Below are 13,818 nucleotides of genomic sequence, written 5' to 3' on the forward strand. Positions count from 1 at the left end.
AGATTTTTCTTAGTCTCTCCACACTGTGGAAGCTTTAGATTAAGCCTAATACTTTTCCCTATTGAGATTCTTTTGGATCCTGATTCTGTCAGACAGCATGTTAATGATCCCTCATAGTGGAGTATTCTCTGCAAATATGATGGATACATCATCTATGCCATCAAACATTACTCTTGGATGTCATCTATCCATCCAATTTAGGATACTCTTTTTCCCCCCTGAGACAAGTCACAGCCAGGAAATGTTAAGTGTTGTCTGAGGTCAGATTTGAACTCAAGTTCTCCTGACTTCAGGGCTGGTGTTCTGTCCACTACACCAACTAGCTGCCCCCAATTTAAGATACTCTTAATTGTATTATTGGCTAGTCAAAATCTTTTTATCTTTTCCACAAGAATGTTTTATCAAAAGTTTGGCTAAAACTTCACTAAATGATATCCACCTCATTCTCCTCATCTACTAATTTGCTGATTCTGTCAGAAAAGGACTAAAGATTAGTTTGACATTATTCTTGATGAAATCACACTGACTTTATAATCAGCTTCCCTTTCTAGATGTTCATCATCTCTCTTTTAATAAAGCTTTCAGAGGACTTGAAGTTTGAAAATTCTAGTCTAGATGTTGCTGTGTTTTCTTCTCTCTTTTGAAAATAAGGACATTTGCTGTACTCTGATTTTGTGATACCTTTTGTGAGTTCCTTGATCTTTCAAATATTACTGTTGTGGCTTAGTAAAAATACATGCCAGTATGTTAGTAGCCTAGCCAAGAAAGTAGTACACCATTATCAGGAAACTTGAATTCACTCAAAGAATCCTAAAGGCTCTCTTCATATATTTTCTTACTTATCTTGGGTCTCTTGTATTTGTTTGTTTGAAATATTCCTTGGCAGAGAAAAAAGAAGCAAAATAAAAAGTGAATAGTTCTTTCTTCTCTTTTGTCAATTATCATTGACTGAACCTATCCAAAGATCCCATCTCTTTTGTTGATTCTTCTTTTTCTCCTGATAAGGGTTTATAAAAAAGAGACCCTGAGAGGTAGAGCCAAGATGACAGAATAAAGGCAGGGACTCACCTGAGCTCTTCCTCAAACCCTTTCTAATATCTTTAAATAATGGATTTAAACACATTTTTAAATGTCAGAACTCACAAAAAGATGGAGTGGAGCAATTTTCTAGCTGAAGACAACATAGATGGTCAGTAGGAAAGGTCTGCTGCATTGGGATGAGACTAAAGTGATATCTCTGTGCAGGCTGTGCCAGCACAGCTCTGACCCCAGAAAACCAGGGGTAGATTTTGGGGTCTCTGAATCAGTGGCAGCAGTGGTTGCAATCCAGACCTCTCAGCCCACAGTGCCAGGAGTGATTGGTAATTTGTAAGAAAGGGTTTTTTGCCACTAGGATATGAGAGAAGACCCAACAAACTTGGAAGTGGACCTTGGGAGCTGCTGAGTCAAGCAAGGGCAAAAGTAGCAGCTTCTGGAGCTTTCAAGCCACAGATTTCAGTTGCACTGAGGGTTCATAATACAGGTCCGTAGAAGGATTTCTGAAAACTGCTGCAAAAACCCCCTCAATCTTGGGACAGTGCACCTTCCATCCTGGAAATGGAGCCCTACTTTAACAGATAATTAAAAACCAAGTGAAAGACTGGGAAAGTGAGTAGACAACAGAAAAAGATTCTGACCATAGAAAGCTACTATGTTGACTTAGAAGATCAAAACAAAAAAAGAAGATAACAAAGACAAAACTTCTATATCCAAAGCTTCCAAGAAATGGCCATGGCAGAGCTCAAAAGTAATTCTGAAAATCAACTAAGAGAGATAGAAGAGAAAATGGGAAGAGAAAACAAGAGTGATACAATAGGAAATACAAAAAGCTAAAGAGAAAAATGTCTTGAAAAACAAAATTGTCCAAATGGGAAAGGAAGTATAAAAACTCATGAGGAAAATAATTCCTTAAAAATTAGAATTGAGTTAATGGAAGCTAATTCCAGAACTCAAGGTCAAGGAGAAAATATTGCAAGCATTCAGAAAGAAAGATTTCAAGTACAGAGGAGCCACAGTTAGGATAACACAAGATTTAGCAGCTTTTACATTAAAGGACCAGAGGGCTTGGAATAGGATATTTCAGAGAGCTAGGATTACAACTAAGAATCTCCTATGTAGCAAAACTGAATATAATGATTCAGGGGAAATTTTTGAAACAAGTTTCTTTGAAGGGCTCATTTCTCAATTATAAAGAAAACTGAGTCAAATTTATAAAAAATAAAAAAGAACTATTCTCCAACTGACAAATGATCAAAATATATGATCTATGTTCAACCCTTTGACCTAACAATACCACTACTAAGCATGTATTCCAAAAGAGATTTTTAAAAAAAGGAAAAGGACCCATATATACTAAACTATAACAGCTCTTTTCTCAGGGCAAAGATTTAGAAACTGAGGGGATATTCATCAGTGGGAAATAGCTGAATAATTTGTGATATTTGACTATGAGGAATACTATATTGTTCTATAAGAAATGATGAGCTTAAGGCTCTCAGAAAAACTTAGAAAGTGTTCCATGAGCTCATGAAAATTGAAATGTACTGTGTACAAAGTAATAGCAAGGTTGTGGGATGAACGGCTGTGAGTGGCTTTACTATTCTTAGCAATACAAAGATCCAAGACAGTTCTGAAGGACTTATTTATGATGAAAAAATTGCTATCCATATCCAGAGAAAGAACTGATTGTGTTTGAATACATTTTTTAAAAAAAAGTATTTGTCTTTAGGGATTTTTTGGGGGGGGAATCTATACTTTCTAAACATGATTTTTATGGAAATGTTTTTCATAACTTCACGTGTGCTTTCTCAGTGTGGGGGAGTGGAGAGGGAGGAAAGAAGAGACTCTGGAACAAAATTTTAAAAACCAATGTTAAAAAAAAGATTTTACATGCAATTAAGAAAAATAAATTTTAAAAAAAAGACAAATAAACCAAAATTGTTTAAAAATGTGAACAAAAATAAATTCTCATTCCATCTTGTTTTCCTTTGCTCTCCCCACCAATTGATGTGGCTGCTTTGTAGCACCAAATGTTGTTATTTAGATGCTAGATACTAGCACCAAAAGTTGGGGTTTGGTCATGGTAAGAATTCACATTGGTTATTCTCTTTGACAAAAGAAAGATTTATTTAGGGGAATAAGTTATAGACAAAATGATGGAATATAATGGACATCATGAATGGTAGAGCTGAGAGAACATAAAAAGAGGATTTAATAATTAATGTTGGAAAAGTCAAGCTCCTTAGTGGATCTTGCCATTTACCAGTAGAAAGGAAACATCCCATGAGGTTGGGGCATACTCTTAGCTGGCAGGCTAAATCCTAACTTAGCACCCTAAAAGAGTTAGTTAGCTGTAAGGAGAAGTGGGGCAGGAGAAATACCACAAGATGTAGTAGGGTTAGGACATAAAATGTGGCATGGGGCATAAGTAGATTTTATAGGAAAAATTTGACCTCAGGGACATGACTAGAATTTCTGATAGGACATGGGGAGGTTGCCCAAGACCCTAAAGAAGGTGGGCTTTAAAGGATTTGACATAACTTGGATTTCAGACTAGATGACCTCCCTAGAGAGTAGACCATGAAGTTAAATTTATCTCTATCAGAGATTTCTCTCTGCCTATCTCAGGGACCAATTCTTCAGTTTCTCTCTAACACATGCACCATTTAAGATCTCATTACCAACCTCAGTTCATTCTCAGATTTAACATTCCTGTCAGTATTTTTATAGGACTAGACCCTGGGTCTATACATTTTCTATTCACTACTTTAAAAAAACTAAGTTAAGGGGGTAACTAGGTGGCACAGTGAATAGAGCACCAGCCCTGAAATCAGGAGGACCTGTGTTCAAATTTGGTCTCAGATACTTAACACTTCCTAGCTGTGTGACCCTAGACAAGTCACTTAACCTCAATTGCCTCAGCAACAACAACAACAACAAATCTAAGTTGGGACAGTAAATTTTCTGTGCCCTCATTTTGGCCTCCTCAGACAAAATCTATTTTCCCACCTCATAGGGATTTTTTTTCTTTGTGTCTTCAGAATTTCATTCTTGAGCAGTTCTTCTGTTTTGACTGACTTACCCTGTAGTGCAGTGGTTCTCAAACTTTTGTTCTCAGTATCTTCATGTTAAAAAAACTATTGAGGTTCTGTTCAAAGAGTTTTGTTCACATGGGTTATATTTATAGCTATTTACTATATTAGAAATAAAAAATAATTTTGAATTTGTAGACCCTCTGAAAAGGGTTTCAGAGACCCCAACAATTCTTTGGACTACATTTTTGAGGACCACTCAAAAACACTCACATAGTGTTTTAGTCCATAACATACTACCTATCTTTTGAATATTTTGAATTTTATTTCCCCTAAATCTAAGGTACTTATTAGACTATGCCTGAATTGCTTCTCCTCTAGAGGGTAGAATGGTTATATCTCTTCAGGGTTCTCATAAATTCTCCATTAGTAAAGATGAGTTATAGCATAGAATTTAATTTCTCCTTGTTATTTTATTTTATTTTGAATTAAATAACAACAAAGAAAAGGAAACAGCATAAGAATAAGTTACAACCATTTAGATCCAAAGTCCAATCACTGCATATTTACCAAGTCTTAGAGATATCTATCTAGGAAGAAAAATTGTTCCCTTCACTTAAGACCTTTAGTACCTTCTGGTTACCTCAAATTTGGGCATTTGTGTTATTAACATTTAAGACCATGGATTAAACTACTTGTTTTTTTCTTAGATTTAGTCACCAGTAAACTTCTGAGTATCTCAACTACTATTGTTTCTTTATTGTATCTACTCCCTATGTATCTAGCCTGAGGAAAAATCCTAGGCAGTTTTTTCCTTCTATTATTAGAATTATTGGGTTATTGGTTTCTTAATATAAGGAAATTGTTGGGTTAAAAGGACTTTGATTTAAACTAAAGAGAAGTTTAAATTAAATTTATAGTTTATACATAAAGTTGAAATTAAAACCTTTTTGACTCAATAATTTCTATAGTCAAGCGCTTTATCCTAACAATTCATTTGGAGACTATACCATGAGAGCATTATGAAAACAAACCAAAAAAACCCTTTTGACTGAAATATTTTTATAGCAGTGTTATTTTAATTTAAAAAAAATGTTCAACAGTAGTAGAACAGTTAAACAAAATATGGCACAATAAATGTAACAATAAATTATATTAAAAATTGGGCACATTACCTCATAATATTTACTTACTATATCAGTATCCTAAAACCCCTCTGCTGTTATGATGTAGAAGTGGCCCTGAGTCTTTGAATTGTAAGTGAATCACAAACTCAGTTACATCCAAATGAGCTAGGAAGGTTTGGAGCATGCCTCAGTGATAGAATGTAGGTTTGTTGGCTGAAGGTGAACCTTACTAAGTTTGGAGATATTCAGTACCAGGTGCATTGCAGAGCAACTAATTATTTTGACAAGAGAAACTTTGTGAAACCATCTACAAAGCATAGTGGTTGTGATCTGTTGGAATCCTTACAAAGTGTTGTCATTAGAATTTATAGAGACAATAATTATCAAATTTAGCATGGTTCAGTATGATTGATTTGATCTTACAAGGAAATGTTACGGGCCAGAAGAAACAAGATACTAAGTGTAACTGATAGAAACAATGCTTGTCTTCGCACATTTAGAGAGCTCATATAAGCAAGAAGCTCTTAGGGCCAGAGAGCACGCTGGGAGGAAACCCATAATCCCACTCTCGGATCCCACAATCCCACTCTCAGAGAAGTAGCATAAATAGAGCTTCAGTGATCCAGTCGAAGAAGTTCAGAGAGAAGCCCTCTCTTGGAGGCCCAACCAGATTCACTTCATCTCACACAGCTGTGGTGGCTGGGCTCCTGCACTTCCCCCACTGAGACCAAGGCTGGTCTGAAAGGCTCTCCAGAAAGCTGCCCAGCCCCAAGCAAGAAGACAAGAGATTCATTCCTTTCACCTTTGTGCTGGCTGGAGGCTGAAGAAAGCAGAGGCAGAAGCAAAGGACAAAGCTGCAAGAGCTCTTAGAACCAAGGAGAGAGAGAGGCCTCTAAGAAAGCTAACCGGGCTATATTGAAGTACACAATAAAAGAGCTGAACTTTTAACACCTGGCTGCATTTGGGTGATTATTACTTTTAACTGAAACTAAGGCTGCCTCCAGAAAACCTCCCCAAGAAACCTGCTCTCAGAGAGAACCATTATATTTTAAAGAAGAAAAACATCACAGTGATCTGCATCATTCATTTATTCATAAGGGTAGGATATTTATAGTGATGAAATTAGACTCTTAGAATATTAAGTGTGCTAAAAAAAATAGTTTTGAAAGAGTAACCAAGTCCCACAAAAATTCCATATTTGAGTGTTGTAGAAGCAACCCCACACAGGTAAAGCTAGTTTTTTCTTAAATTGTATTGAACTGTGTATGAAACTTAAATGGCCTAGAAGAGAAAGGCTCAGATTGATGTGATGATGAACACTGAAACTGTCTCTCTGACTTTGGGGGGAATGCTTGGGAAACGCCTTGAACCCTCAGAGAAGCTCTCCACTGAGAGACCCACCCTAAGGAATCAAGATTAAATGGTTTCATTCTGTTTATCTTGATAGGACTAGTTGAATCCAGGACCACTCCTACTTAGTCCAAGCTGGAGAGCTAGATTTCTATCAATTTCTATTGAGTTGGAGATTAGTCCAGGGACACTCATTCAAATGGGAAATTTCTATTCAATTCAAGACTTCAGTATGATTTCAACTCAAACTGCACTAGCTAAAGCTTCAAATTATAAAAAGGGGCAACTTGATGCACTTTCTTGCAGAGGGCCAAAAGTAGGAACATGCCATGCCAAGAACTAACTATTTCCCTAACAGGACCACACCCCTCTACTTCTCTGTTGGGATTTCTCTGTTAGGAACTTTACCTTGCCTCTGAGGAAATCTAGCCCTTGCTAGAAGGGCTGGCTTCTCAGTTCTAATAATAAACTTCTTTTGCCAGTCTAACTTGTCAGGTTCACAAATTCTTTTACAAAGGACCTGCTCTAACCAGAAGGGGGTTCCCACAACTCTCTGCCTTGCATCAAACCTCATCAAGATCACCGATGTAGTTTCCAGGTAAGCTAAATTTTAAAACACATCAGAAAAAAAACAAAACAGTACAGGAGAGGTTAGTAGCTCCTCCCTCAGATGTGACATCTTTGTGACATTCAGAGGAGCACTTCACCAAAACTGAGGCTAGAAAGCTGTACCTGAATGAGTCAATGCTAGAAAGCCTTCCTGGATATCCTTTCCATGCTATGGATAAAACTTAACTTGGCTAAATATTAGGTGATTTATTTTTATCGACTTTTCTTCTAATCCCGAATCACCAGACTAGCCTGCCCTCCAACATTTTAGGATCAGCTGAAAACGATCCATCAGCATAGGTTCCTTAGAATGGAAGAAGGGTGAGTGGAAGAAGGCGAGTTCTGGATGAGTGAGGGTCCTGATGTGTACTTTGTGGCCTCTGGAGTTGTGGTGGTGCTGATCACACAATGAAGACATCCTCCACTGACCAGACGAAAAAGAAACTTGTGGACATTTAGAAATAAGGCACAGCTATGTGGCAGGCAACTGGGAGAGAGGAACACTTAAGTAAGCTCTTAATCTGTGTCAGATAATATTGTCTGTATGACTATGGGAAAGTCCTGTAATCTCTCTCTGCCCTCAATTTTCCCATCCATAAAATGAAAGTATTACCTAACTTATAGGATTGTTATGAGAATAACTGAGATAATATATGTAAAACGCTTTGCAATTCTTTAAGCTTTGTATAAATATTAGCTGATTATTGAACACAGATATGAATGTCCTCTGAATCTTTTAAGAAGCAATAAACTGGGAAAACATCTTTACAATTAAAGGTTCTGAAAAAGGCCTCATTCCCAAAATATAGAGAGAATTGACTCATATTTATAAGAAATCAAGCCATTCTCCAATTGATAAATGGTCAAAGGATATGAACAATTTTCAGATGATGAAATTGAAACTATTTCTACTCATATGAAAGTGTTCCAAATCACTATTGATCAGAGAAATGCAAATTAAGACAACTCTGAGATACCACTACACACCTCTCAGATTGGCTAAGATGACAGGAAAAGATAGTGACCAGTGTTGGAGGCGATGTAGGGAAATTGGGAAACTGATACATTGTTGGTGGAGTTGTAAACAGTTCCAACCATTCATTGGAGAGCAATTTGGAACTATGCTTAAAAAGTTGTCAAACTGTATATACCCTTTGATCCAGCAGTGTTATTACTGGGCTTATATCCCAAAGAGATACTAGAGAAGGGAAAGGGACCCACATGAGCAAAATGTTTGTGGCAGCCCTTTTTGTAGTGGCTAGAAACTGGAAATTGAATGGATGCCCATAAATAGGAGATTGGCTGGGTAAATTATGCTATGTGAATGTTATGGAATATTATTGTTCTGTTAAGAAATGATCAGCAGGATGAATACAGAGAGGCTTAGAGAGATTTACATGAACTGATGCTAAGTGAAATGAGCAGAACCAGGAGATCATTATACACTTCAACAACAATACTATATGAAAATCAATTCTGATGGAAACAATAATGAGAGGATCCAGTTCAGTTCCAATTGATCTATGATGGACAGAATCAGCTACACCCAGAGAAGGAACACTGGGAAATGAGTGTGGACCACAACATAACATTTACACTCTTTCTGTTATTGTTTGCTTGCATTTTTGTTTTTCTTCCCAGGTTATTTTTACCTTCTTTCTAAATCTGATTTTTCTTATGTAGCAAGACAACTGCATAAATATGTATACATATCTTGTATTTAACATATATTTTAACATATTTAACATGTATGGGACTGCCTACCATCTAGGGGAGAGGATGGAGGAAAGGAGGGGAAATGTTGGAACAGAAGTATTTGCAAGGGTCAATGTTGAAAAATTACCCATGCATATGTTTTGTCAATAAAAAGCTATAATTGAAAAAAAAGAATCATAAAGATGATAAAAATTACAAATTGTCAGTTGTTGGATGTGGATAACTTTTGCATTTAGAAATACAGTCATCTCCACCATCACCAGCTAAGGTAGGTCTACACCATCTCTATGAGTTTTACTTTAGGGATTGCCTAAGAATTGAGCATAATGAAATGCTTGGCATTTTTCATGTGATCTTTGAGAGACCATTGGGAATTGCACCTCATGGACTTTTTTGATCCCTTTTGGGATAAGGGACTCGCTGGATTTAAGAACCCATTGAAAAAGGACCAGCTTGTTCTCTTCAGGCCTCACACCTGCTTCTAGCTGGAGAATTGGCAGGATCAAGGAACCATGGTCCAATTGAATCAATGCTGCATTCTCAATAGATACTTGGCATGCTATGGTCAAGAAATTGCCTCTTGATAACGGTTGCAGCTTGTTTCATTTATTTCCAATCCCCAACTTAAACTATTGGACTAGTGCAATCAGGAATCAGGCCTGGTTTAAAACATACAGATACAGATGACTACCACTTTTTACATTTTAATTCTTTCTATCTTTGGTTTTCATTCATTTCAATTTTTTTTTTTTAAAGATGGGGATGCCTATATATTTTTAATATAGGAGATTTAGAAAGAATTAAAATGTAAAAAGTGGTAGTCATCTAATTAAAGGGTCTTGAATTAAGAGATAATTACTTATCCTCAAAAAGAGTTTATTTCCTTTATCAAAGAATAACAATAACAAAAAGCATTCATCATCAACTTACTTTAAAAAGCTAAGTACTTTTGACTTAAATACTGTGCAGCTTGTAGATATCCCCTCCAGCAATGCAAAATATAGCCCATTCATATTCTTCATCCATAAGGTGCTTCTGTGGTCACCAGCAAATCTGCCCCTGGGAAGCAACACTCTAGTAATTTATTTTAAATCTAATCTAACCTAACAAACCTTGATTAAGTGCCTTCTCTATCCAGGGCATTAGGGATAGGGATACAAAGACAAAATGAAAAATTTTATTCACAGGATCAATTTACAACAAACAGGAAGGAACTCAGAGGCTTTCTTTAGACTATCCTTCCTTCTCCATTTGAGAAAACTAAGCTTAGGGAGATAATGTGTCCTAAGAATATGCCCATATAGACTTACTGATATTGAATACTATGGAGCTTTTTTTCCCCTCCACTTTTTGGTTATTAATAGACCAATTTAAGAAACTTCTTTTTTCTAGTTGTTCATTTTTTGTGATTCATTTAAGTATGATAAGTATGGTCTTCTATAAGAAAGCTTCTAAAACTTTTTTTTGTCCTGTATTTTAATATACAAAGTGGCATTGAAGCGGGTTGTGGTCTCTTCAAGAAACTATTTCTTATTGATCTGTGATTCTTTTCAGATTCTCAGCCTCTCCTGGCTGAGGCATATCCTCCCTAGATGAGTTGTCTTTTCAGGATGCCAGGGCCTTGGATTCAATTATAAATCCTGGTCCGGAAGCATCCCTTCGAATTCCAATAGGAGATCCAGGCTGTCCCAGCCCCTACTGGGTCTGAACCAACTTGGGTTGTCCCAGCCCCCACTAGATCTGACTTACTTGGGCTGTCCCAGCCTCCACCCCAGTATAATAGTTTCCATCAACAAAGGTCTTTTGCAGATGGACAACTTCATTCTCAGTGCAAAACTCCATTTCCCATAGATCTGCCACTATAGAAGTCAGTCTCTTGGTAAATTGATTTCTATCTAACAATAAACTTTCATTTTGCAACTAATATTTTGGGAATGAGTTCTTTCACTCCTAAAACTTGCGGCTGATTTAAAGGGGATAATAACTTTCTTATAGCCACTAACCTCTAGACGACCAGGAATCTAGACCACTAAAATAGCATCAGCATCTCCTTGTATTCACTAATGCAGTAAACAGATTAGAATTTGGCGGATCAGGATTTATTACAAACATCAATAAAGATACATTATGCAACCTAATTTAAAATCCCTTCAAAAAGATATGTTTAAAAATACATAGGAAAAAATTCAAACAACTATATTTTAATTTAGAAATCTCTTTTATGCTAAAATAAGAATTTTTCCCATATAATCCCCCACCCCCCAAAAAAAACTATCATGTCATACCTCTAGAAGCTTTTCTAGACTTATGCTCTTAGTTATTTGCTTGCTTGGGAATTTTTTATTTAGCAACTTATGAAGATTGGCCACTGTTTTTTCCCTCTCATTTATGTTTCTTATGAAGCTGTCAACATTCAAAGAAGAGAAAAATAGAATCACATGAACCACATGAACTATTTAAACATTCATTATTAAATAAACACTCTAGAGATCTTCAGTCTTACCAGTTGGAGACTGTTGACAACTCTATTTGCACAAGTTACAAAATAATTAAGTTGTTCACACCAGAAACATTTAGAGCCATTTCCTCTGAGACCAACAGAAGGCTCTCCTCTCTAGCTCAGGCACAGGTTTATTTTTTATTTATTTATTTATTTATTTTATTTAATAGCCTTTTATTTACAGGCTATATGTATGGGTAACTTTACAGCATTAACAATTGCCAAACCTCTTGTTCCAATTTTCCACCTCTTACTCCCCACCCCCTCCCCCAGATGGCAGGATGACCAGTAGATGTTAAATATATTAAAATATAAATTAGATACACAATAAGTATACGTGACCAAACCGTTATTTTGCTGTACAAAAAGAATCAGACTCTGAAATATTGTAAAATTAGCATGTGAAGGAGATCAAAAATGCAGGTGGGCATAAATATAGGGATTGGGAATTCAATATAATGGTTTTTAGTCATCATCCAGAGTTCTTTCTCTGTGTGTAGCTGGTTCAGTTCATTACTGCTCCATTGTAGATGATTTGGTTGATCTCATTGCTGAGGATGGCCAGGTCCATCAGAACTGGTCATCATATAGTATTGTTGTTGAAGTATATAATGATCTCCTGGTCCTGCTCATTTCACTCAGCATCAGTTCGTGTAAGTCTCTCCAGGCCTTTCTGAAATCATCCTGTTGGTCATTTCTTACAGAACAATAATATTCCATAATATTCATATACAACAATTTATTCAGCCATTCTCCAACTGATGGGCATCCACTCAGTTTCCAGTTTCTAGCCACTACAAAGAGTCAGCCACAGGTTAAAAAAAAATCTTAGAACTTGTTTATGATTAAAAAAAAATTTTTTTTTTGGTGGAAATAGTCATAGCCTAAAGATAAACTATCTGGAACTTAAGGCTGTACAGCATAATAAACTGGAACTCTTTTCACCCTCTATGAGTCTCCCATGTCATTCATCTTGCCTCTGACATCAAAGGACTCATATGCTTTGAGCTCTTATGATGGCCTGCAATAGAATACAGTAGCAGTTGGAGGATGAAGAAAGACTTCATGCTGAAGATGGTTCTTCAAAATTCTGTCAGAGAAAAAAAAAAGGCCTATCTGAGGTAGAAATGCAAAGGCATAAATGATTGAAGATGGAGTTGTGTGAATGAGGAACAGAGAGAAGGCTACTTTGGTTGGGTTATAGAATATGGGAGGAAGAATAATATCCAATGAGATTAAAAAGATTAGGTTTGTGCAAAGTTCTATAGGGCTTTTAAAGCTCAAAAGAAAAAATTAAAGTTTATATTTTATTCTAAAGACAATATTAAACCACTTGAATTAGTTGGGTATAGATATATAGGTCAATCATACACTTAAAGAAAATTACTTTTCCAGCAGCCTTGTCAGATGGACTGAAGTTGGGAGAGAATTGAAGTGGGGAGACCAATTAGAAAGTTATTGCAATAAGCTAGGCAAGAAATAGTAAGAGCTAAATTTAGGAGACAGCTATGTGAAATTGATGGGAATAGATTGGATGAGAAAGATGACACGAAAGTAGGAATATCTGTCAGAGTCTTTTTACACTGAGTCAGCCCAGTGCAAAAAGGAAGTTGTTGAGTGGTCTGGAAGTAATTTCTGTGGCCAGAGACTACCTCATGGGCAGGACCCTGGTCATATTGAGATAGCTTTGTAATGGGAGACTGCTTCTTTTCTGATTGGCTGTGTGTGTGACCTCACAGGCCCTTCTTAAGCCCACTGAAGCTGTAGATTGCTCTCTTTATCCTGGGATAGCTGAACCAAGTAGATGGATAGCCAAGAGAAGTAAGGAGCTTGATAGTGAACACTTAGGTCTCTAGCAGACCACATGTTCACTTGGGAGTTAACAGGGCAGGGCATTATGTGAGCAAGTATAATAAAGACTTTAAGTTTGCACATGGCTGTTCTTGAGCAAGTTATTGGTTATTAAACTAGGATTCAAGAAATCGTAGCCAGAGACCTCTGAAGGCCTCAGAAGAGGTGAGTAGGGTTAAAGTTAGTTGACACTGCTAAGGAGGATTCTCTGAAACCCTGGGAATTAGGAAAGACTGGCAATGTAAACTCTAGGGCATTCCCAAATGAAGTGACTGCTTAGGGTTAAGCCTTTACAAATGGCAAAGTTTGACACAAAGGAAGGGATCAATGGCAGGAAGGTTGGAAGAGAAGTGAAAGAAGACCAGATTGTTGAGCTATCTGCCCCTGCTGGAGCTTCAAGATGAGATTGTGATTGCTGGGGGACCACACCCAGCTCAGATTCTATCTGGAGGGCTCAGCAGAATCAGGTGTTAAAAGGTTCCTGAAGTACCCGGCAGGATAGGGATTATCCTTTTCTTACCTTGGCTTCAGAGAGCCCCTTCTACTGCTGTGCATGTGTATACGCCTATATACACACATTTGTATATGTATATAG

The sequence above is a fragment of the Sarcophilus harrisii genome, chromosome 3, assembly GCF_902635505.1.
Source record: "Sarcophilus harrisii chromosome 3, mSarHar1.11, whole genome shotgun sequence".
NCBI classification, from domain to species: domain Eukaryota; kingdom Metazoa; phylum Chordata; class Mammalia; order Dasyuromorphia; family Dasyuridae; genus Sarcophilus; species Sarcophilus harrisii.